Source organism: Ambystoma mexicanum, chromosome 4p (genome assembly GCF_040938575.1).
Source record: "Ambystoma mexicanum isolate Mex_15411 chromosome 4p, UKY_AmexF1_1, whole genome shotgun sequence".
In the NCBI taxonomy this organism is placed as follows: Eukaryota; Metazoa; Chordata; class Amphibia; order Caudata; family Ambystomatidae; genus Ambystoma; species Ambystoma mexicanum.
The window spans coordinates 1,022,090,384-1,022,112,957 of NC_090927.1; the positions used below are offsets into that span (position 1 = coordinate 1,022,090,384).

The 22,574-nt window shown below is 47.3% G+C and overlaps 1 protein-coding gene across 3 annotated transcripts in view; it reads left to right on the forward strand.

Annotated features, from left to right (window-relative positions):
• TBC1D32 (TBC1 domain family member 32) overlaps positions 1–22,574 on the forward strand; it is a 2,506,374-nt gene that overhangs the window by 488,653 nt on the left and 1,995,147 nt on the right. The gene's annotated exons all lie outside the window — the stretch shown is intronic.

Genomic DNA, 22,574 nt, shown 5'->3' on the forward strand with positions numbered 1-22,574 from the left:
CTCAATGCTGTAACGATTCGGGATCGGTACCCTATGCCTCTGATTGCTGATATAATAGAGGTTGTGAGAGGGGCCACTGTTTTTTCCAAACTTGACTTAAGAAATGCTTACCATCTTTTGCGTATTAGAAATGGCGATGAGTGGAAAACAGCATTTCGGACACCTTATGGTCTGTATGAATATAAGGTCATGCCTTTCGGGTTGGTTAATGCACCCGCAATTTTTCAACGATTCATGGATCGTACATTCTCTGATGTGCTATTTCATTCAGTGATCGTCTATTTGGATGATATTCTCGTGTTTTCCAAGACCCATCAAGAACACATCAGCCATCTCCACCATCTTTTTCGACGCCTTCAAGAAAATCATCTTTTGGTTAAACCCAGCAAATGCGAATTCCTGGTGTCCTCTGTCCATTATTTAGGATTCATACTTTCTAAAGAAGGAATAAGGATGGACAATAAGAAGGTATCCTCCATCCTGGATTGGTCATCTCCCAAGACCATAAAGGAGGTACAAAGATTTCTGGGGTTCACCAACTTCTACAGAAAATTCATTCAGAACTTCTCCGCTACAGTAGCTTCCATTACCGCTCTGTTGAAAAAAGAAAAACAACCTTTTACTTGGTCCTCGGCAGCCGAGGAAGCTTTCTTGACTCTCAAAAATAAGTTCAGTTCTGCTCCCATCTTAGTCCAACCCAATCAATCCAAGAGGTGTGTTGTAGAAGCCGATGCTTCCGCCAATGCAGTGGGAGCAGTCCTTCTACAGGAAATGGAGGGAGAAGAACACCCCATTGCATACCTTTCCAAGACACTCACCTCCAGCCAACGCAATGACTCAGTTATAGAACGGGAGCTTCTAGCCATAAAATTGGCATGTGAAGAGTGGAGGCATCTGTTACAAGGAGGAGGTCAGCCTTTTCTCATCAGGACCGACCACAAGAATCTTCGTTCATTACAAAACCTGGAATGTGTCAACCCACGCCAAGCCAGATGGGCGCATTATTTTTGCTCATTTCGACTTTGAAATCACTTATGTACCTGGAACCCTAAATGTGATTGCAGATGCTCTTTCCCGTAGAGACACCGCAGAAGATGCATCACAGAGCTACAAGGAAAGTCTGTTTCCGAATCGAGTGTTTATTGGCTCAGTCTCATCATTCCTTTCTCAAGTAAGGTCTGCTACCTCCAAGAACTCATTGCCATTCGGTTCTTCACCCCATGTCCAGGTGGACCTTAGAGACGGCTTATGCTTTATTAACAAACGATTGTTTGTACCTCTGGTCAGTCTGCAGCAGAAGGCTATTTCCTGGTGTCACGATCACCCTACTGCAGGGCATAGGGGTATAAAGAACACTACAGCTCTTGTTCAGAGATCTTTCTTCTGGCAGAAGATGTCCTCGGACATTAAGAAGTATGCCCAGGCATGTGCGCAATGTCACCAGAACAAGAATTGTTCTCGAAAACCCATAGGACTCTTGGAGCAAATCCCCCTACCTAGGACCCCTTGGAAACAGATTTCTACGGATTTCGTGGTCGATCTACCAGAGTCTCGAGGTCATACTTGTATCATGGTTACCATCGATACCCTCACCAAACTGGCTCACTTTTCTCCTTTCCCAGGGATTCCTTTGCCCCCCCTGATGGCCGGGGTATTCATACGAGATATATTCCACCTTCAGGGATTGCCAACTAAGGTCATTTCTGATCGAGGAAGCCAATATACCTCGAAATTCTGGACTGCTCTTTGTCGAAGATTGGGCATTGAACGGGCATTGTCCTCGGGGTTCCACCCCCAGATTAACGGTCAGACCGAGCGTCTGAATGGAACTCTGGAGCAATATCTGCGGTGTTACATTAATGATGCTCAAGACAACTGGTACGATCTACTACCTACAGCGGAATTTGCCTATAATAACAGTGTCCATTCTGCTACGGGTCGAAGTCCTTTTTTCTCTACCTGTGGCCTTCATCCACAAAGTATCTTACCGGTTTTGGAATCGGATGCAGTAAGTCCTACCATTGAAGACCGATTGCAACGGATTACTGATGCCCATAACACAGCCAAGGCTGCTCTGGTTCAGGCTTGCAACCGGTACAAACTCTCTGCGGATCAAGGACGATCTGATCTTCCCGCTATCAAAGTCGGATCGAGGGTCTGGTTGTCCACCAGATTTCTCCCAAGATGGATTCGTCCATCAAAGTTGTCACCCAGATTTGTGGGCCCCTATACTGTGACCTCTCGGATCAATCCGGTGGCCTTCAGACTGCAACTGCCTACTCGCATGAAAATAATTCATCCGGTGTTTCATTCTTCCCAGCTGCGACCAGCTTTGGCTGACGTTCCAAATGCCCCTCTGGGTTCTTTTGTGGGAGACCAGGATCCGGTTGAAGATGAATATGAAGTGGCCAAGATCAAGGATTCTCGTTATCACCGGGGACGATTGGAGTTTTTGGTCTCTTGGAAAAACTACTCGCCGTCCGAAGACTCCTGGGAACCTTGTTCCAATGTTCATGCTTCACGTTTGGTGAAACAGTTTTTTCTGGCCCATCCGGGTAAGCCGGGGTGCTCCCGCTTTGGAGGGGGGCATACTGTCATGCGCCCCTTTTTCATCAGACATTGGGACAGATGGAAAATGAGCCGCCATTAAATGTGCCGTCACGTTTGATACGCTCGGAAGCAGCGGTCTAGTCTTTTTCCAATATGGCTGCCCACTGTTTATCTGTGCACAGTAGCCGCCGGCTCCTCGCATTTCAAGTGTGAGTTTTGCTCTCTCCCTTTGTTGCTACGCTTCTGTTATTTCCCTTGGCTTTGCTAAGCCCTGCTTTCTTCCATCTTCTTTCCCCTTTCCTCCCGGCTTTCTTATCTTCCGCTTTGCCTCCTGTCCGCATCATTGATCCCTGGTTCACCTATCTCTCCTCTCTTGATTTTCCTTTGGCTTCTTTACCTGTTTGGAGCCCCGTCGGATACCTTCCAGGATTCTCCTCTCCGATCGACTTCCCATCTGGATCATCAGTGTCCGTTCCGAGGATCCTTCCGTGGCCGGAGGATTCGGGGTTTTTTGCCCAGGTGGCTTTTTCCCCTTTTTTGGCTGTCACGGTCCTGGGGCCCTTGGTTCCCGGAATACTTCCGCAACCATGGTGGCGTCATTCCGTGGCAGACCATATCTACTAAAAAAGAAATCGTTAATCAAGGAAAGAAAAAAGAAGTCCTCCAGGATATTATCTTCAGGTGAGCAGGAAGGAGAGGAAACTGAAGTCGAAAGTGATTTGGACATTTCTGACAAACCAGCAATTTGTGACGCAGACGAAAAAGCTCTCTTGTAGATATTCACTAATTCTGCGGGACAACAAATCTTTCTTTCTATACATTCATCCTGCAGGTATTCTACCATAACCTGTATCACTTTCCTCTGCATTTCTGGCGTATACTGACTATACGTGTCTGAAATCCATCTAATCGCATCTTTTGTGCAAATTCATGTTTCCTCACTCATCGACTTAAAAAGAGGAAGGACCCGTTTCTGTAAAAAAATAGCATTCAAACTATCACCATCAATTTCTTCATTCCGTAACTTTTCCAACTCCCTTCTATACTCAAAAACCCTCTCGATGTCCTCATATACCTTCTCCGCAGTATCTCTTGAATATGCTAAAACATTCTGATCCCTCAACCCTTATGGGAGATCTACATCATAGAGTCTGTTCCACATTACAGATAAATGAATTCCCAGCACTTCGATAAAAACATTTTCTCAGGAAAAAACATCAGATTGTTCACCCTTATCCATGCACTGTCTAGCCCATGCAGTCTCTCTTTAGACACAGTATTGCAAGTTACAATCTTTGATTCCTCTCCTTTATCAACTACAAGTGGGACAGAATCACTCGGAAGAGGAAGAGTAGACAAATCTTGTACAATCGGTAACAAAGGTGCTACCACTAGGGCAGAAGACAAATCTACCAGACCCGTAACAGTAGGCAAAGGCGAAGGTGCAGGTGGAAGAGCAACGATAGGAGGAAGAACAATAACCGGAGGAAGAGGAGCAATAGGAGGAGTGATGGGAGGAGCAGGAATTACTACGGGAGGAGGAACGACAGCAGGAAGAGGTAAAGCAACAGGAATAGGTACATAAGGAGGTGGCGCAGTGGCACCAGGCTTTCTTTCATTTAAAAGTTTATCAATTAATTCATCAGACACATGAAAGTCTTTAGACGGATATATTTTCTGAATGCCAAGTTGAAAAGCCCTATCCATATTTCTAACTGACTTTGACTGTTTACTTTGATCATACAACAACGCTTTTTCTGCATTGGACATATGTCGGCGTGCATGTTTCTCTCTACTTTTAAGTTGCTGCATGGCTTCTTTCTTACAATTTTGTAATACATCAAATGCTGCAGGTCTAGCTTTTTTCTTCAACAATATAGACTCTAAATATTCTATACGAGGAATCTCAAAGCTACCATTGGTTGGCCACTGAAGTTCAGAAGCATGTCTAGTTTGTCTGTGCCAAATATCATTAAACACTACACTACCAATGCCATGCTTACAGTACATAGTGCATGCCGGCGACCCCTCCTATAGCGCCGGACGGCTAAATTCCAAGGATTGTCTGTCTCTGTGCAATAATGCCCTAAAGCAGGCAGACAATTTCTCAGGCATATCAGATTCCTGGTGTTACCTGGTCAATAATTGTGCTCACGAGTACAATACGCCAAAATCAAATTATCAGGATACTTTAAGAATCGGGTCACGACTCACCTGATCAAAGAACTAAAGGAGGTCAGATCGGATTACTAAGGACAACTAAGGACCCTTGTGGTTGGTGCATGCTAGGGAGAATTCTCTGTAAAGGCTAATTTCCCAAACCTAGTGAGTCCCCCAGCAGCTTTGCTAGATTTTTGGGGTTTATTTTTTTTCTCCTGCTAAGGATGAGACTCATTTTCTCCCACTCTTAAGCATGATTTGAGAATGTCCTTTGACTATGAAATGTGTTTTATGGGCTATGGGGTCTTTTACTCCATAGTAGGGATGTCACGGTATTCGTTTTATGACGGTACGATAACCTTCTTGCCAAATGACGGCATATCATGGTTATCGCGGTATAGCAGGTGGAGTTAACTAATCTTAACAAATATTTTCTAAAAGGTCATAAAATCTCTGACAGGGGGTCACATTTTATGTCCCACTACCTGAAAGCCATGTGGAAAACCTGTGGAGTTACTTACAAGTTCTCAACCGCATACCACCGTCAGACAAATGGGCTGGTAGAAAGGTTCAACAGAACCAGGAAGAGCATGATAGTTGCTTAAGAAGAACCCCTTAAAAGAAAGTGGGACCTTCTACTGCCATGCCTTCTCTTTGCTTATAGAGAAGTCCCTCAGGAGGGAGTAGGTTATTATCCCTTTGAACTTCTTAATGGCCATCCAGTCAGAGGTCCATTGGCCCTGATTAAGGAGGGGTTGGAGAGTGCTCCTTCCCCCAAGCCAGTCAGAGGGACTGACTATGTGATAGGTCTCCGGAGGATAATGTCACACATGATGGCAGAAGCTAGTGATAACCTGAAAGCTGGACAAACTTTGGTCAAGCATTGGCATGATCAAAAGGCTAACATGGTTGAGTTCGCTGAAGACCAGCAAGTTCTAGTTATGATCCCAACAAGGCAGAGGGCCTTGCAAGATAAATGGATGGGACCCTCCAAGGTTGTGGGTAAACTTGGAGAGGTGAACTATCTGGTGCACTTGGGCAATCCCAAGGAGGCTCCCAGAGTCTTCCACACCAAAAGACTAAAGGCGTATGTCTCCAGGCCTGAAGTAGGAACCTTGCTTCTAACTTCAACAGAAGAGGAAGAAGAGAGTGAAGCTCTCCCTGATCTCTCCAGAGGCTTACCCTTGGATGAAAAGATGGAAGGAGTAAATCTCTCTTCAAATCTGACACCTGAGCAACAAGAGGAGTGCAAATCTATGTTAAATCAGTTTTCCTCCCTGTTCTCACTTTCAGCAGGCTTGACCCCTTGGGGCCAGCATGATGTACTCACTGGTGACTGTCTGCCAGTCAAAAGCAGAGGATACAGAATGTCAGAGAATGTAAGATCCCACATCAAAGGGGAGGTCAGCAAGATGCTTGACCTCGGGGTAATAGAGCCCTCTACTAGTCCATGGTCTAGCCCAGTTGTGTTAGTACCAAAGGCAGGATCTAAAGAATTGAGATTCTGTGTGGATTATAGAGCTCTTAATGCAGTCACCAAGACTGATGCCCACCCTTTGCCTAGAACAGATGAGTTGGTGGATAGACTTGGTGCAGCCAAGTTCCTCAGCACATTTGATCTAACGTAAGGCTATTGGCAAATAGCCCTGACAGACCATGCCAAGGAGAAGACTTATACCAATTTAAGGTTATGCCCTTTGGACTGAAAAATGCACCTGCTACATTCCAAAGGATGGTAAATCAGGTTCTAGCTGGGATGGAGGACTTCTGCATGGCATACTTGGATGACATTGCAGTGTTCAGCCACTCCTGGGAAGAGCATGTTAACCACCTAGGACATGTTTTGCAGGCTCTTGGGAAGGCCAACCTGACCATAAAGGCAAGCAAATGCCAGATTGGACAGAGTAAGGTGGTCTACCTTGGGCATGAGGTAGGAGGTGGAGAAATAAGGCCTTTGCTCAGTAAGAGTGAAGCTGTGCAAAATTGGACAACACCTACTACTCAAACCCAGGGTAGAGCCTTCCTAGGCCTCGCTGGGTATTACAGGAATTTCATTGAGAACTATAGGAGCATAGCTTCTCCACTGAATGTGATCTCCTCTCCAAAATTCCCTAAGAAGGTCAGCTGGAATGAGGAGTGCAATCAGGCCTTTGAAAACCTGAAGAAAGCTCTTTGCCAAGCACCAGTACTGAGAGCTCCTGACTATCACCAAACTTTCATTGTACAGACAGATGCTTCCAATGTAGGTATAGGTGCAGTCCTTAGCCAACTGGATGGGAAAGGTAGGGAGCACCCCATTTGCTTCATCAGTAGAAAGCTGAAGGATCCCGAGACAAGGTGGGCAACAATTGAAAGAGAAAGTTTTGCCATTGCGTGGGCTCTGAAGAAGTTTAGGCCATACTTGTATGGTTCTACTTTTGTCATTCAGACTGACCACCAACCCTTGAGATGGTTGATGCAAATGAAGGGGGAAAACCCAAAACTATTGAGATGGTCAATCTGCCTACAAGGGTTTGATTTCACCATTGAGCACAGGTCAGGGTGTCACCACAAAAATGCTGATGGTCTCTCTAGGATGTATGTCATCAACTAGAGGTATGAGATTCATCCAGGAGTGGATTAAATCCTCCTGTCCCCTAGTCTGGGGGGGCGAGTGTTAGGGAGAATTCTCTGTAAAGGCTAATTTCCCAAACCTAGTGAGTCCCCCAGCAGATTTGCTGGATTTCTGGGGTTTATGTTTTTTCTCCTGCTAAGAGTGAGACTCTTTTTCTCCCACTCTTTGGCATGATTTGAGAATTTCCTTTGACTATGAAATGTGTTTTATGGGCTATGGGGTCTTTTACTCCATAGGGCCTCATGTGTTTTTGGTATGTGTGTTATACAGCACCCTCAGTGCAGTAACACAGGGATGTCATAGTGACCCCCAAACATAGACTCCATACCCTGGGACTGACTACTGTCTCCCAGGGCATGTAAAGTCACCATTGGCTTTACTAGTCTCAAATTGTGAACAGAACCAGTACAAACCATCATATTGTGGAAGTACTGGTAGGGGTAATTTGATTGCCCCTGGGTCTGTTTTCCAAGGGGGCACTGTCCAGTCCCCCCTTGTCGAGTTTCTGGCTGGAGGCAGTGGATACCACGCAAAATATTCCACCGGAATATTTCCTATGGGATTTTCCCATTCATTTTAAACGCACCACTTTTTGGTGCGATGTTAAAGATACCGCTGGGTTATTTATTTAATATTTATTCCCCGGTTGGGTCTTTTTGCCAGGACTCGGTTTTAAAATGGCGTTTGTGTTCGCCTCTGAAACTCTAACCCAAGACGAGCCCTTTGTTCCACTTTTTGGCAGGCTTCTCCACAGAAGCCCTCCAAATGGTGCCACTCTGTCTGGGGTCAACAGGATGTGTGGGAGGGGGATTAGGCACCCTGGACTGAGTTGCCTTGGCAACTCAACTCACACTCTTGTGTGATTGGCCCAGTGGTGAGCCGCCCGGCTCACCACTTAGCATGTTTGAGTGACAGCTAGGCTGATGAATGGGGGTTTTGCTGCATAAAAGCTGGACTTTAGGGACTGGAACTTCAGAAGTCACCACAGGACCTAAAGAATCCGAAGAGGGGAGAAGCTGAGCCATCTACAAAGACGATACCACCGGTGGAGCCCTGCTGTACGAAACACACCACTTTCACGACGACAGAGGAGATCTTCTTCCAGGAGAGTCTTCTTCCCTTTGAGCTGGTGGGACCAACCAGTTCACCTTTTTCGCCTTCATGGATCGTCTCGTGGTCGAATCGCCCGTGCCAAGCACCCCAGCAGCCGGATAGCCATGCTTCACCACTACCGCGAATAAAAGGGTAGTACCTTTTAACCGGGAAACTCCGCGGCTGGTTTCTTCCCTGGCAGTGCAACGACCTCCAGCTTTCCTCCACGTCGAGATCATCTCTTCCCCTGGACGAAGCTCCGACTTGCACCTGCTGCCAGGAACAACTGCCCCCGCTGGAGCTCTCTCACCATTTCAGGTACTGTGTCCCGCCTGGTCTCCCTTGCAACAGACTGTCCAAGGTGTCCCGTAAACCCTTGACTTTCTAACTGGGTTCACCTCAGGCCTGCTAACTGTACCTTTTTGAACTGATCCAACCTCTTTTTGACTTTTCTGCAAAGACTTTGAGTGCATTTCCACTATGTGATCTTGGGCTCATTACGCCTTGCTCTCTCCAAGAGTGGGCCTGGCCTATTAACTTTTTGCTCTACAGTAGACCCTGCCTTTCTTGACTTGCTGTGGTTTCTTAAAAGTGTTGGTATTGTGTGTTTTTCCTATTCTGCCTTTTCTCTCCCTTTTTAAACAAATTATTGGAGTGCCATCTACGGTTACACGCGCACCTCTGTTTTGCTAAATAAGTGGTGTCTTAACCTAGACTTGTCGAATAATTAACTAGGGATGTCAGGGCTGGGCCACGTGTTGGGGCCAAAAAGCAGATTGCAGCCACTGTGGGGCTGCAGAAGGGGTGTTAGCCCCCCTAAAAAGCCCTACCCAGTACTCAAGGCGGGTTCTCCATCCCTTTTGCAGAAAGAAGTCCCTGGGATGGAGAACCGCCTTGGAACTACATTTCCCAGCAGGCCGTGCCTTGCACGAGCCTGCTGTCAGGAAATGCCACGCCCGCGCTAATGCGCATGCGCGAGCCGCGCCATCGGGACGACGCTCGCAATTCCGGACGCAGAGGAGAGAAGACGTGTTTCATCCGAGCTCCGGCAGGCACGCCTACGCGGGGCATAAGCTTCCGCCTGAACACCCCAGGCCCCACGCACAACCAAAGATAAGTTTCTCTTTTTGAAGCACTTGTTGTCGGCTGTGCTTTCGGCTGGGATTGTCGGTTTAGATACCGAACCGCGAACTGGGGCAGAGGCACGAGAAGCATCGCGCACGAGTCCCCTTGTAAACTGGGAATCCATACATAGACCCTGCATGATTTGGGCAATGCCGTGACTAATTGCCCACGCACTGAATGCGGGGAAAACATTCCTGAGGCAACTCGGAGTGAAGTCAACTACGAGTTGTTTTCGCCCGCACTGACAATGTGTTTTGGTATTTTGCAGTGAAAGCTGAGCGTACTTCGGCTGAGCGTACTTTGGCTGAGCACACAAACAAGTCAGGAGGATCGGAGGCACCAGCCAGCAATCAGAGCTAAGTGCAGTTTTTGGTGCATGAGAATAATGTGAGGGGGGTTGGTGTTCACGCACATGATTTGGGAAGCATGCTGCATGAGTTAATGCCGGTGTGCTTCATGTTGCTGCTGCACTGGTCAGCACTTTAATGTCATAAGTGTCCTACTGCACTGGTCAGTACTTTAATGTCGTAGTGTCCTGGTTTAGGAGCTCCAGTACAAAGGCTCCCTTCGAAGGGCACACAGTGTGGGTGAGGTGCATGAGTGCATGGGCGGAGTTTGTCCATCGGAGCGGCGCACAGGAGCCGAGGAGTATGTTTCCCTAAAGAACCCCCACCTATCCATAACAACTTCCTAACCCTCTCTCCGGTTATCCTGAACTCCCTCTACCCATCCAAACCAACGGACCCTAACCCTCTTTCCCCGGCGGGTCAAGGTGGCCTGTGGTTTTTACATTCCAGGTGCTAAGACCCAACGGGGAGGCAGGTGTTTGTGCTGCCTCTGCGCCAGACAACAGGAGCCTGACAGAATTGCGAGCCCAAGTATACTAGGCGCCCGGGCAGTACAACCATGGCTGACGTAGTGACCCTACTTCAGGAACTAAAGGCGGAATTAGCCGCAACTAGACAGGATTATCAAGACCTGGCAGGGCAAGTACACAACCTAACGATTCAAACCCAGGCCAAAGCAACCCCCTTACCCAGAGCTTCCCCTCCAACCCCCGTGCAGGTGCAGGTGTCCACGGAGCCACCCTTACCCTTAGCTGCCCCAGAGAGGTACCATGGAGACCCCCAACAATTCAACCAATTCGTCATGCAGTGCCAATTGCACTTTCTGACTAAACCAGCTGTGTTCAGGACAGCTCAAGCGCGCACGGCGTTTGTAATCTCCTACCTCACTGGGGATGCTGCTTCTTGGGCCACACCCTTGGTTCGTAAAGATGACGCCTTGCTATACAATTGGGACACGTTCCTGGAGGAGTTCGGCAAAATATTCAATCGACGCTCAGCATCCTTGATTAAGGACAGGGAACTACTCACTTTAAAGCAAGGAAGCAGAGACCTAGTGTCTTACGTGACAGCCTTCAACCGATTGGCTATGGAGACCGATTGGCCACAGGACAAAAGAATGGCTCTGTTTTATCAAGGCCTTAGGGAAGATCTAAAAGACCTCATTGCTCAGGTGGACCCACAGCCTGAAACATGCTCTACAATGATAGACTTAGCACTCCGCTTGGAGCAACGGCAGAGTGAACGCCGGCAGGATAAACGTAAGTGGGATACTAAACCCTTGGCACGACTGGATCAGCAGAAAACTTACAGAGCGGTGGAAAGAGCTGCTGACGAACCCATGCAGATCGGGACGGTTCGCGGCCCGCTGTCCAAGGAGGAAAAGGACAAAAGAAGACGAGAAAAATTATGCTTGTACTGTGGTAAGGCCGGCCATTTCGTACGTGAATGTTCTGCCAAACCACCTAAAGAAGGGGGTTCGGGAAACGCCGCAGCTCGCCCATGAGGGTGGCAAGGACGAGCGAAACTAAAAACACCCCGAGGCTACTGGCCAATACTCAACACAACCAGGCAGCACATGTCATGCTTCCAGGCAATCTAAGTTGGCAAGGCAAACGCATTCCTGTGTCTTTAATGGTAGATTCTGGAGCTACAGGCAATTTTGTAGACGAGCAGGTAGCGCTAAGATTAGGTCTTCCGTTGAGCAACAAGGCACTGAAAGAAGAAGTTAAATCGGTGGATGGTTCACCCCTAATCTCAGGACCCATTACCCAGCAAACTCATCTCTTACACCTGGAATGCGGAAAGTGTCATCAAGAGACAATACAATTCGATGTTATTGCAGCTCCACAGTTTGGCTTCATTTTGGGGTTACCATGGTTAAGGCTCCATAACCCCACCGTCAACTGGAGTTCGGGAACGTTGCTGTTCCAGTCAAGACATTGCCGTAGGATCTGCGGAACGCCGGGGGATTCGTCTCACTTCATAGGAGGCGTGGAGATAGTGTTGCCGGAAGTATATGAAGATTACTGGGATGTTTTTAGTAAAGTGGCAGCTGAGACCTTGCCTCCACACCGATCGTTTGACTGCAGGATCGATCTCGAGGATGGAGCGATCCTCCCCTGCAGTAGAATCTACACCCTTACGGAGTCAGAAAATGAACATCTAAAAGAATACATTGACACCAACTTGGCAAATGGATTTATTAGGCATTCAACATCTCCAGTCTCTTCGCCCCTGTTTTTCGTGCCCAAAAAATCCGGAGAACTCAGGACATGCATCGACTACAGAGCGGTCAACCGCATTACCATCAAAAACCGCTACCCTCTTCCCTTGATTCCAGTGTTATTAGACCAGGTGCGTGGTTCGACGGTATATACGAAACTTGATTTGCGTGGGGCATATCACCTTGTGAGAGTAAGACAAGGGGATGAGTGGAAGACAGCTTTCCGCACAAAATTCGGCCTATACGAGTACCAAGTTATGCCCTTTGGACTTTGCAACGCCCCTGCCGCATTCCAACACTTCCTGGACGAGGTTCTACGAGGATATCTGGATGTGTTCGCGGTGGTGTACATCGATGATATACTGATCTATTCACAAAGCATGGAAGAACACCGGGGCCATGTGAGGGCAGTGTTGCAGAGATTGAGGGAGCACCAGCTCTACGCTAAATTAGAAAAATGTGAGTTCCACCAATCCACGGTAGAGTTTCTGGGATTCATTTTGTCACCCCAAGGAGTGAATATGGACCAGAAGAAGGTACAAGCTATCATCGACTGGCCATCTCCAACTTCAGTAAAGGACGTCCAGACGGTGCTAGGCTTCGCGAACTTCTACCGTCGTTTCATAGAGGGATTTGCTAAAAAGGTTCAGCCTATTACCCGTCTCTTACGAAAGGGAATACCATTCCAGTGGGATGCAGAGGCAGAAGCAGGGTTCCGAGCCCTGAAGGACACGTTCATCACAGCACCGGTTCTCATGCATCCAGATCCAACCAAACCCTATGTAGTAGAGACTGATGCATCAAGCTATGCCATAGGCGCCATCCTGTCACAACGTGATGACAACGGACAGTTGCACCCCGTCGCCTATTACTCCAGGACATTGTTACCCGCAGAACGGAACTATGTAATAGCAGACAAGGAGCTGTTAGCCATCAAAGCAGCCTTTGGGGAATGGCGCCATTACCTAATGGGGGCCCGACACACCATCACTATATTTACTGACCATCGTAACTTACAATTCTTGAAGTCGGCCAAGGCCCTTAGTCCCAGACAGCTACGATGGGCCATGTACTTTTCAGAGTTTGACTTTGTTGTAACATATCGTCCGGGCATAGACAATAGGAAAGCGGACATTCTGTCACGATATCCCGAGCCCAACACTGAACACTCAGAACCCAAGGAAGAGGTCAAGCCAATAATAAAACCAAGTTGCATTGTAGGAAGCATCGTAGTAGACAACATGTTTGAAGACATCCGGAAAGCAATGTCTGTACTAGATTTAGCGCAATGGATGGCGCAGGATGCGGATCGGACAATCAAGGATGGATTGCCTTTTTTCAAAAAAGCCCTATACATACCCACTACACCACTTCAACGACAAGCAATTCAGTGGTGTCATGACTCGCCTTTTGTAGGTCATCCCGGCTCGACAAAAACCATAGAACTACTAAGGAGGCACTTTTGGTGGCCGGGTATGAAGAGGGATGTGCAATGTTACATTTCCAACTGTGATACTTGTATGAGAAACAAATCAGAACATAAGAAACCAGCAGGACATCTGCAACCATTGCCAACACCGCCAACTCCTTGGCATACCATTTCTTTAGACTTGATAGTGGAGTTACCCCTCAGCCACGGATTCACATCCATCCTTGTAGTCGTAGACTACCTCACCAAGATGGCTCACTTCATACCCTGTAAGAGCACGCCAACAGCTAGTGAACTGGCCGATCTGTTCCTGCAGAACATAGTTCGACTGCACGGAATCCCATATAATGTAATCTCGGACAGAGGGCCACAATTCACTTCGCGTTTTTGGCAAGCATTTTGTAGCACTGTAGGAATGAATATACGTTTGTCCACTGCTTACCATCCAGAGACGGATGGACAAACGGAACGCTTAAACCAGACACTGGAGCAATACCTGCGTTGTCTCATTCAAGGCAAAGACAATACCTGGGCGGAGGTCATCTGGCTGGCAGAGCTAGCGTATAATAACGCTGTCCACTCGTCAACCAAGGTAACACCATTCTATGGTTCATATGGATACCATCCACGTTTCCAGCCATTACCGCAGGTCGATGTACCGGAAGTACCAGCTGCGCAGGAACGAAAAAGACAGCTTGAAACCCTTTGGCTGTCCATACAACATACCTTGAACTCAGCAAAATCATCATATAAACATTATGCCGACAAGAAAAGGAGAGTGAGCCCACCCTATAAGACAGGAGATCGGGTATGGCTTTCAACTCGAAACCTCCACCTACAAGGGCCTCGTAAATTCCAACCTCGTTTCATTGGCCCGTTCCCGATCACGTCAATCATCAATCCAGTGGCAGTCAGACTATCATTACCACAACATATGAAGGTACATCCGGTATTCCATGTGGCCTTATTAAAACCTCTGTAAAAACAAAAAGGCCCCCACCCATGTTGGTGGATGGTTATCCGGAATACGAAGTAAGGGCTATTTTGGATTCAAGTTTTAGATTGGGAAAGCTATGGTACCTCATAGACTGGGAGGGGTACGGCCCTGAGGATCAATCCTGGCAACCGGCACAAAACATCCATGCTCCTCGACTCCTTCGCCAATTCCATCTTAGGTACCCCGCTAAACCAGGGCCTGCGAAAGGGAGGGGGAGTACTGTCAGGGCTGGGCCACGTGTTGGGGCCAAAAAGCAGATTGCAGCCACTGTGGGGGCTGCAGAAGGGGTGTTAGCCCCCCTAAAAAGCCCTACCCAGTACTCAAGGCGCGTTCTCCATCCCTTTTGCAGAAAGAAGTCCCTGGGATGGAGAACCGCCTTGGAACTACATTTCCCAGCAGGCCGTGCCTTGCACGAGCCTGCTGTCAGGAAATGCCACGCCCGCGCTAATGCGCATGCGCGAGCCGCGCCATCGGGACGACGCTCGCAATTCCGGATGCAGAGGAGAGAAGACGTGTTTCATCCGAGCTCCGGCAGGCACGCCTACGCGGGGCATAAGCTTCCGCCTGAACACCCGAGGCCCCGCGCACAACCAAAGATAAGTTTCTCTTTTTGAAGCACTTGTTGTCGGCTGTGCTTTCGGCTGGGATTGTCGGTTTAGATACCGAACCGCGAACTGGGGCAGAGGCACGAGAAGCATCGCGCACGAGTCCCCTTGTAAACTGGGAATCCATACATAGACCCTGCATGATTTGGGCAATGCCGTGACTAATTGCCCACGCACTGAATGCGGGGAAAACATTCCTGAGGCAACTCGGAGTGAAGTCAACTACGAGTTGTTTTCGCCCGCACTGACAATGTGTTTTGGTATTTTGCAGTGAAAGCTGAGCGTACTTCGGCTGAGCGTACTTTGGCTGAGCACACAAACAAGTCAAGAGGATCGGAGGCACCAGCCAGCAATCAGAGCTAAGTGCAGTTTTTGGTGCATGAGAATAATGTGAGGGGGGTTGGTGTTCACGCACATGATTTGGGAAGCATGCTGCATGAGTTAATGCCGGTGTGCTTCATGTTGCTGCTGCACTGGTCAGCACTTTAATGTCATAAGTGTCCCACTGCACTGGTCAGTACTTTAATGTCGTAGTGTCCTGGTTTAGGAGCTCCAGTACAAAGGCTCCCTTCGAAGGGCACACAGTGTGGGTGAGGTGCATGAGTGCATGGGCGGAGTTTGTCCATCGGAGCGGCGCACAGGAGCCGAGGAGTATGTTTCCCTAAAGAACCCCCACCTATCCATAACAACTTCCTAACCCTCTCTCCGGTTATCCTGAACTCCCTCTACCCATCCAAACCAACGGACCCTAACCCTCTTTCCCCGGCGGGTCAAGGTGGCCTGTGGTTTTTACATTCCAGGTGCTAAGACCCAACGGGGAGGCAGGTGTTTGTGCTGCCTCTGCGCCAGACAACAGGAGCCTGACAAGGGAGGTGTATATACTTATAGTGACTGTGTTTGAACTTGCTTGACATATTAGTGCCAGTGTATTTTTACACGTGTGTTTTTAAATAAATAATTATATACTTTTATACCAAAGCTCTGGTCAGTGTTTGCTTGTGCTACTGTATTTTTAGCCCTATTGTGTATACTCTACATACTGCCTAACTCTACTTGAGAGAAGTCTGACTGCTCAGCCACAGCTACCAGGTAAATCTGGGTGGTGCAGACTGCTACCAATTGGGTTTACTGCTTACTCCTGTAGACTTAAACTTTTTGCAGTGGTCCCTAAGGGAATTGCACAGGTTTCTGCCTAACAGTGATTTCGGCAAAACTGCCTGCCTCGATATATGGACCCTTGTCAAGATGCCGTCTCGGACCGTGGGCTCACCATCCAGGGATCGGGTCGTGCAGTACTGTTGAGGTATCGCATCTCATCCAAGAAGGGGCCCCCTTTCTCACCGTCTGATCCCGGTCCGTTAGCCGCATCAACACTTCAACGAGATGGCATCAATCTTGAGGGTCCCTATTCGGGCACCATCTGTAAAAGCAAGGAAATATCGAGGTTGAGTACCACAAAAGGAAATACACCAAACACGGGCTATAAAGATTCACAGATCTTTTAATACTGCACAGTTAAAAGGAAACACAGATCTGATACAGATAGCTATCTGGCTCTCGACACCCCGCAATGAGTACCAGCCCGTCAGAGTGAAGAGGGAGAGGTGCTGGACATCTAAACATTCACATTATTTATACATATTCTGCAATATTGTCCAGCCCCTCTACAGGTTAATAATGTACGGTCTAGAGTTCGTGCCGAATTCACATATAGCTCATACAATAATATGCACATGAATTACATAGGTTTGCGTTTCCAACAAGTTACAATGGCAAAGTGTATTCCTGTATTTAGCAGTAAGCCTTAGCACATATCCCTTCACAATGTAGTTCTGCCAGTGTCCACGCTCGACATTTGCATTACATTGTCCTTGATGTGTGTTCGTGGATGAGGCTTATTAGTGCAGACAATCCTTAGACCACAAGTCATGCTTGGGGCAAGGTTTAATTACCTAGTCTAAACATTCGGCCCTCGGACCGTCTAACCATTAACAAGATTCAAAGGTCGAGAAGTCTCAGTTACAAGTTAGAAACACAGTCCACCATTTTAGAACAGAGAATCACATATAAACAGAAATCAAAATGGCGGATGATCCCAAAATGGCGGCAAAGTCAATCCAAAATCAGAACTTTGTAACGCGGTTTTCTTCGCAGAGCGAATAGGCTTAGGCCAATATATATCAGAAGGAGGCACAATATGATTTACCGTTTAACACTCCAAGGAGGGAGTTGATACAATCCAGGGCGAGAATATTGATGACTAACAAAGTGGTGACAAAGCAGTTTCCCTTTCACTTGCCACCGGAGGCCTTGCCACTAGTGGGCGTGATTTTGAATGTGCCAACTTTGGAAGAGGGAGACGGTGAGGAATGCACTGCCCTGATTAATCAATCGAGTCAGTGGATTAACACTAATATCCACGGAACACCCATTTACGCAAGTACAATTTTAATGGCTCATAGAACTCAATGGGTTGGAATAACTGTTAAATCTACAATAGGCGACTGTGTGGTGGTGACCTTCAAACATCCAGGTGTAACTAATTATGTGGTTGCCTCCAATCTGGGCTCTCCAGGCAAAGCAAAGGGCATGGATGGTGCAGCTGAACTATTTTTAACGTTATAACAGGGAGGTAGGAACTGTTGCATTGGATGAAGCTGGTCCTGCATGCTTATAATGGTACACTAAGTTCCTACAAACTGCCCCCCCTCTAGCCCTGGCTTTTGGTGGGCCTGGGTGCATTATGAGGGGCCCAGCTGGTGGTGCAGCTAACACTCTACTCCCAACCCATTGCTCTCCAGATCTCCAGAACCGGTTTATTTGCCTCAGCAGCATAGACAACATTGAATGACTCTTGCAGCCAGTGGTAGGAGCCTGTGGTACTCCTGTGGAGGATACAGACTCTCCCCTGGCTCTACTAGTGTTAAAGTAACTACACAGAATGAGCAAATCTTGTTCTTGTCGTGGAATGTGGCTGGAGCAAATACTAGAATGGCATGTCTGGAGATTCAGCAGAGTTTTAAGGAAATTGATAATATCTTGCTCGAAGAGACTTGGAAACAGGATGAAATCATTGTGGATGGTTTTGTCTCCTATGTGGAGAAGACCCAGAGAAACAGGAGAGGGTGGACTTTTGGGGGTCTGTGTATCTTAGTCATGGCACGTTTGGTTGGTGAGCTGGTGGCAATGAAGTCGCCTGCCTCCTGTAGACTAATAGTAAAAATCTACAGACAAGGTTCGGCTGATTTGCTGGTGGTTAATTTTTATAACAGCCCGCGCTCGCAATATGAGCAGAAATGCTTGGATACTCTGGCCTTAGTTCTGATGGAGTATACCAGCCTGATGTATATGGGGAATTTGTGCCTAGTTCTGGGGGTAATTTTAATGCAAAACTTGGTGGAGTGCCTGGTTATATGCTGTGTGATGACATGGAAGATGTGGTGGCTGGGATTCCATCTCCTGGTATGATGGACCGGCGGCTATGTGCGGAGGGGCAGAGGTTATGGCATTATCTATATGATTGGGAATGCGATCTGTAATTGGCCGATTTGGTGCAGTTATTCCAGGTAGGGTAACCTTCTCAACTGCGCTGGGCAGCGCTACCCTAGATTACTTCTGTATACCAATTACATTTTGGGGCCAGTTGGTGGAGTTTAAGGTGGTGGAGAATATCAGGCTCGATATTCAGTTGGTATCAAGGGCTATCTGCCGGGACAGATGTATCTCCCCGAGATGTCTCTTAATTACCCCTAGGCAAAGACTCAGATGGAAGCATCATATGAAGGATGACTTATTAAGAAAGGCAGCCCAATCAAGTCCATGTGAATTAGAAAGTTTTTTGTCAGGGTCATTACCTTGTTTCCACTGTGAGTGAGTTTTTATCATTGCTGTCCAATCTCTCCCTTGTGGTTACCCAGGTTGCAAGTAAAATAAAGGGAGTAGTGAGTGCTGGATGCTTCGACTCTGATTGCACTAGAGCAAAGACAAAAATTCCCCTAACCTTAAGAACCCCTGGGGTCCCCAAAAACATTATTGTTAATGCTAGGTCTTGCTATAAGAAGGTCTTCGCTAAAAGGAAAAGGGATATTGAAGATGAGGCTTGGGCTTCTTGGATTGCCGCCTCAAGGAACAATGATTCTAAATTTTTCTGGGAAATCGCAGTGTGGTCCTTTCTATGAATGTAACCATTAATTACTAGTTAATAATGTGCCAAATAAGGCCTGGCTGCACCATTTTTCATCCCTATATAGTGCCTGCCAAGGGTCTGAAAGGTTGTAGCATTGAAGATGTAGGCACTCAGGGAGCCTTAAATATAGGAGGTGATGGCGCTACGATTGTGTTCACAGTGGATGAAATCAGGATAGCCATGGGATGTCAACGTTCCAACCGGGCACCAGGCACTGATAATATCCCGGCAGATCTGTTCACTATGGCTCCGGATCTCTGGGCTGCGGTGCTGACCCAGGGTTTGAATGCCATCTGTGCAGGGGGTGGAATGCCGCCCTCATGGTCCAGCGCAGTTATCCATCCGATCTATAAAACGGCACCTCGGGCGCCGCCTGTCTAATATAGGCCGATATCGTTGTTGGACACTATTTTCAAGATTTTGGGCCGTGCGGTTTTGGCCCGCCTTGAGGAGTGGGTAACAAACAGTGGTGTACTTTCCCCTGTGCAGTTGGGATTCCATCCGGGGCTGGGAATGGCTGAACAGTCTCTTAATCTTTACCTCCACACTCCATTTACATTAAGGAAGAACCCATTTGTTTGGCCTTCATGGATCTGAGCACGGCCTTCGACAAGGTGAATCGTTCCAAGCTGTGGGATGTGCTCGGATCCATGTACTGCCTAGTATGCCTTTTGGCTAGTCTCAAAAAAGGGTTAGTGTTAGGAGTGGGGCTAACGGGCACTGCACAGATTCATTTGTGGTGGAATTAGGAGTGCGCCAGGGATGTGTCCAGGCGCCGCTTGTTTTCTGCCTATATGTGAATGGTCTCCAAAAAGCCCTTTTAAATTCTTCTCCTGATGTGCCCAAGCTGGGCGGACGATCTTTCCTGGTCCTCCTATGCGGATGACACCGTGCTCATGGCCCGTACTCCCAGAGCCTTGCATCGCCTCATCTCTGACTACGTTTGCTTTATGGGTGGTCTTGACCTAGCGGTAAATGCCACAAAGACAGCAGTGATGGCCTGATGGAAGGGGAGGCGAAAGGTCAAATTCAGGGCCATGTACTGTATGAGCAGTGTGATTCCCCAGGGTTGATTATTTCGACTACCTGGGGGTCCGATTCTATTCTAGTTTTTGTGCCCCAGCCCATATTACAAAACAGCCTGTCTGTTTTAAACAAGCGTTGGGAGGGGTCTTAATAGCTTTGGTAAAGCTCAGGGCCAGGCCAGTCGACATGATACTCAAATTGTATAATGGTAAAGCAGCTTTGGGATGAAGCTGTGGGGTTATTCGAATGTTTCCCCTATCCAAACTGTGGAAAATCACTTTTTCAAGAAAATACTGGGCCTGCCACCATCAGCGCCAGATTTTGGTGTGTGTGTAAATGGAGTTGGGCTGAAGGCCAATTGGAGATGTGGTTTCCCTGCAGCCTATCACTCATTGGTTAAGATTTTGGAGTAATGGGAGAGCTAACCTCACCCATGAGTTGATTACTTTTATGATATCTAAGGATGTTGTGGGTAAAGTTCCATGGCTATGCCATATTAAGAAACAACTGAGGGCCATTAACATTACACATTTATTTCCACCTTCTAATGTTCTCTCTCGTGGTGAGGTAAAGCTGTAGACTGCCCGTTCTTATGAATATGTCAAGACCACTAGAGAAACTATGGAGCTGTTGAAACCAAAGAATAGAGGGTTTATGATCATTATGTCCCCAGGTATACAGAAATACTTGTTGTGGGCAGAATCTCTGCAGACCGTGTACTTATAACTAGGGCACGTTTGATGTTGTCCAATTATGGGCGGTATTGGTGGCGGCTTGGTCCAGTGAGAATGGCAATCTGTCTTGACCTCTATGTGCGGACTTGGCCCATTTGGTATTTTTTTGTCCTGCATATGTTAATGTGAGAAGCTCTGTGTTGGGTCCATTGCTATCTGAAAGGGGCATTGCTCAGTATCGACCTTCCTTGATGTAGTTATTATGGGCGGACTCGCCTTGGGTGGGTTGGTCCCTGCTGATGTACTTAAAATCTGCACTTTATATGAGGAAATGTCTGCTCAGAAACATTAATTGAATAAAGGAATGGTATGATTGTTAATCTAAAGTGATGAAAACATGGAGGGTGTAATGTATACTGTGATTGAACATGTTTTATATTTTGTACCATTTTAATAGAATGTTTTATACAATTCGGAAATAAACATGATGATGATGATGAACATCTTCTGCAGTAATGGAGGCTTTTCCTGCCAAATTTCAGAACTACGGAAAAATTGACCTTTTCTCCCATCTCATCTTCTGCACCCTACATGGGTAGTGCTTTGACATAATATGTGGCAGCAACAACGCCTTTTATGGGGCCTTCGATTCTGCTTTTAGGACCTTGTGAATTGATCTCAAGACTAGAAGTTACAGAATGGACTGGACATGGATCTCTTCAACCAGTACTCTCCCTCGTTTGCACCTATTTCCTGTACAAGAAAATGCAAATTAGCAGCAAGAAATCACTAGCACCTGGCGTCTTACTTTGAAATACAGCTTCCTTTTGTTTTGGGATCCGCACCAGCCCATCCGTCTCCTCTAGAACTTGATTCTCCTGCATTGTTCCAGAGGGGCTGCACTTGTGTTGTCTAGGATAGACTGGTGCTTGGCTTTAGAACATGGCAGCCCTAGTTAGGGAGGTCTCTTTGCTAGCTTTTCTTTATCCGTGCAGGATCTCATAGTGGAAGCCCTTGAGCGGGAATGCTCATGGCAGGCCCAGGGAATTCTCGCTCCATTAGAACAAGGCACCATTTAATGCAATCAGTAAGGCTAAGGACAGTTTTTACTCAGCCACTTATGACATGGCTATCTAGCCCTTTGGGAGTGCTTTCCTCTTTTCAAATTACAACCACATTTATCCATGATGTACCTATTGCAGTGCCCAGTCATTCACTTATTTAGCCGTTCCATGTTCTTGGGTTTCCTTGCTGATGACTCCGGTCCTGTGCCATAAGACTGAAGTGATATACCACACCGCCAACCAATTTCTAATGCCGCTGTAGTCAGCCCTGCATATTTACCTCCAACCTACTCCTTGACTGAGGACAAGGGCTCCACCAATGTCTACAACAGGGGATCCTTTGGCCTAAGCTCCCAGAATCATCAGCGTGACAGCACACATTGCTGCAAATGTTTTCCTTGTCCATCAGTGGAAACAGAAAAAGATCAGTTCAAGCAGAAATAGACACAGGACGTCCTCCAAGAGCCCTACTATTTTTTTG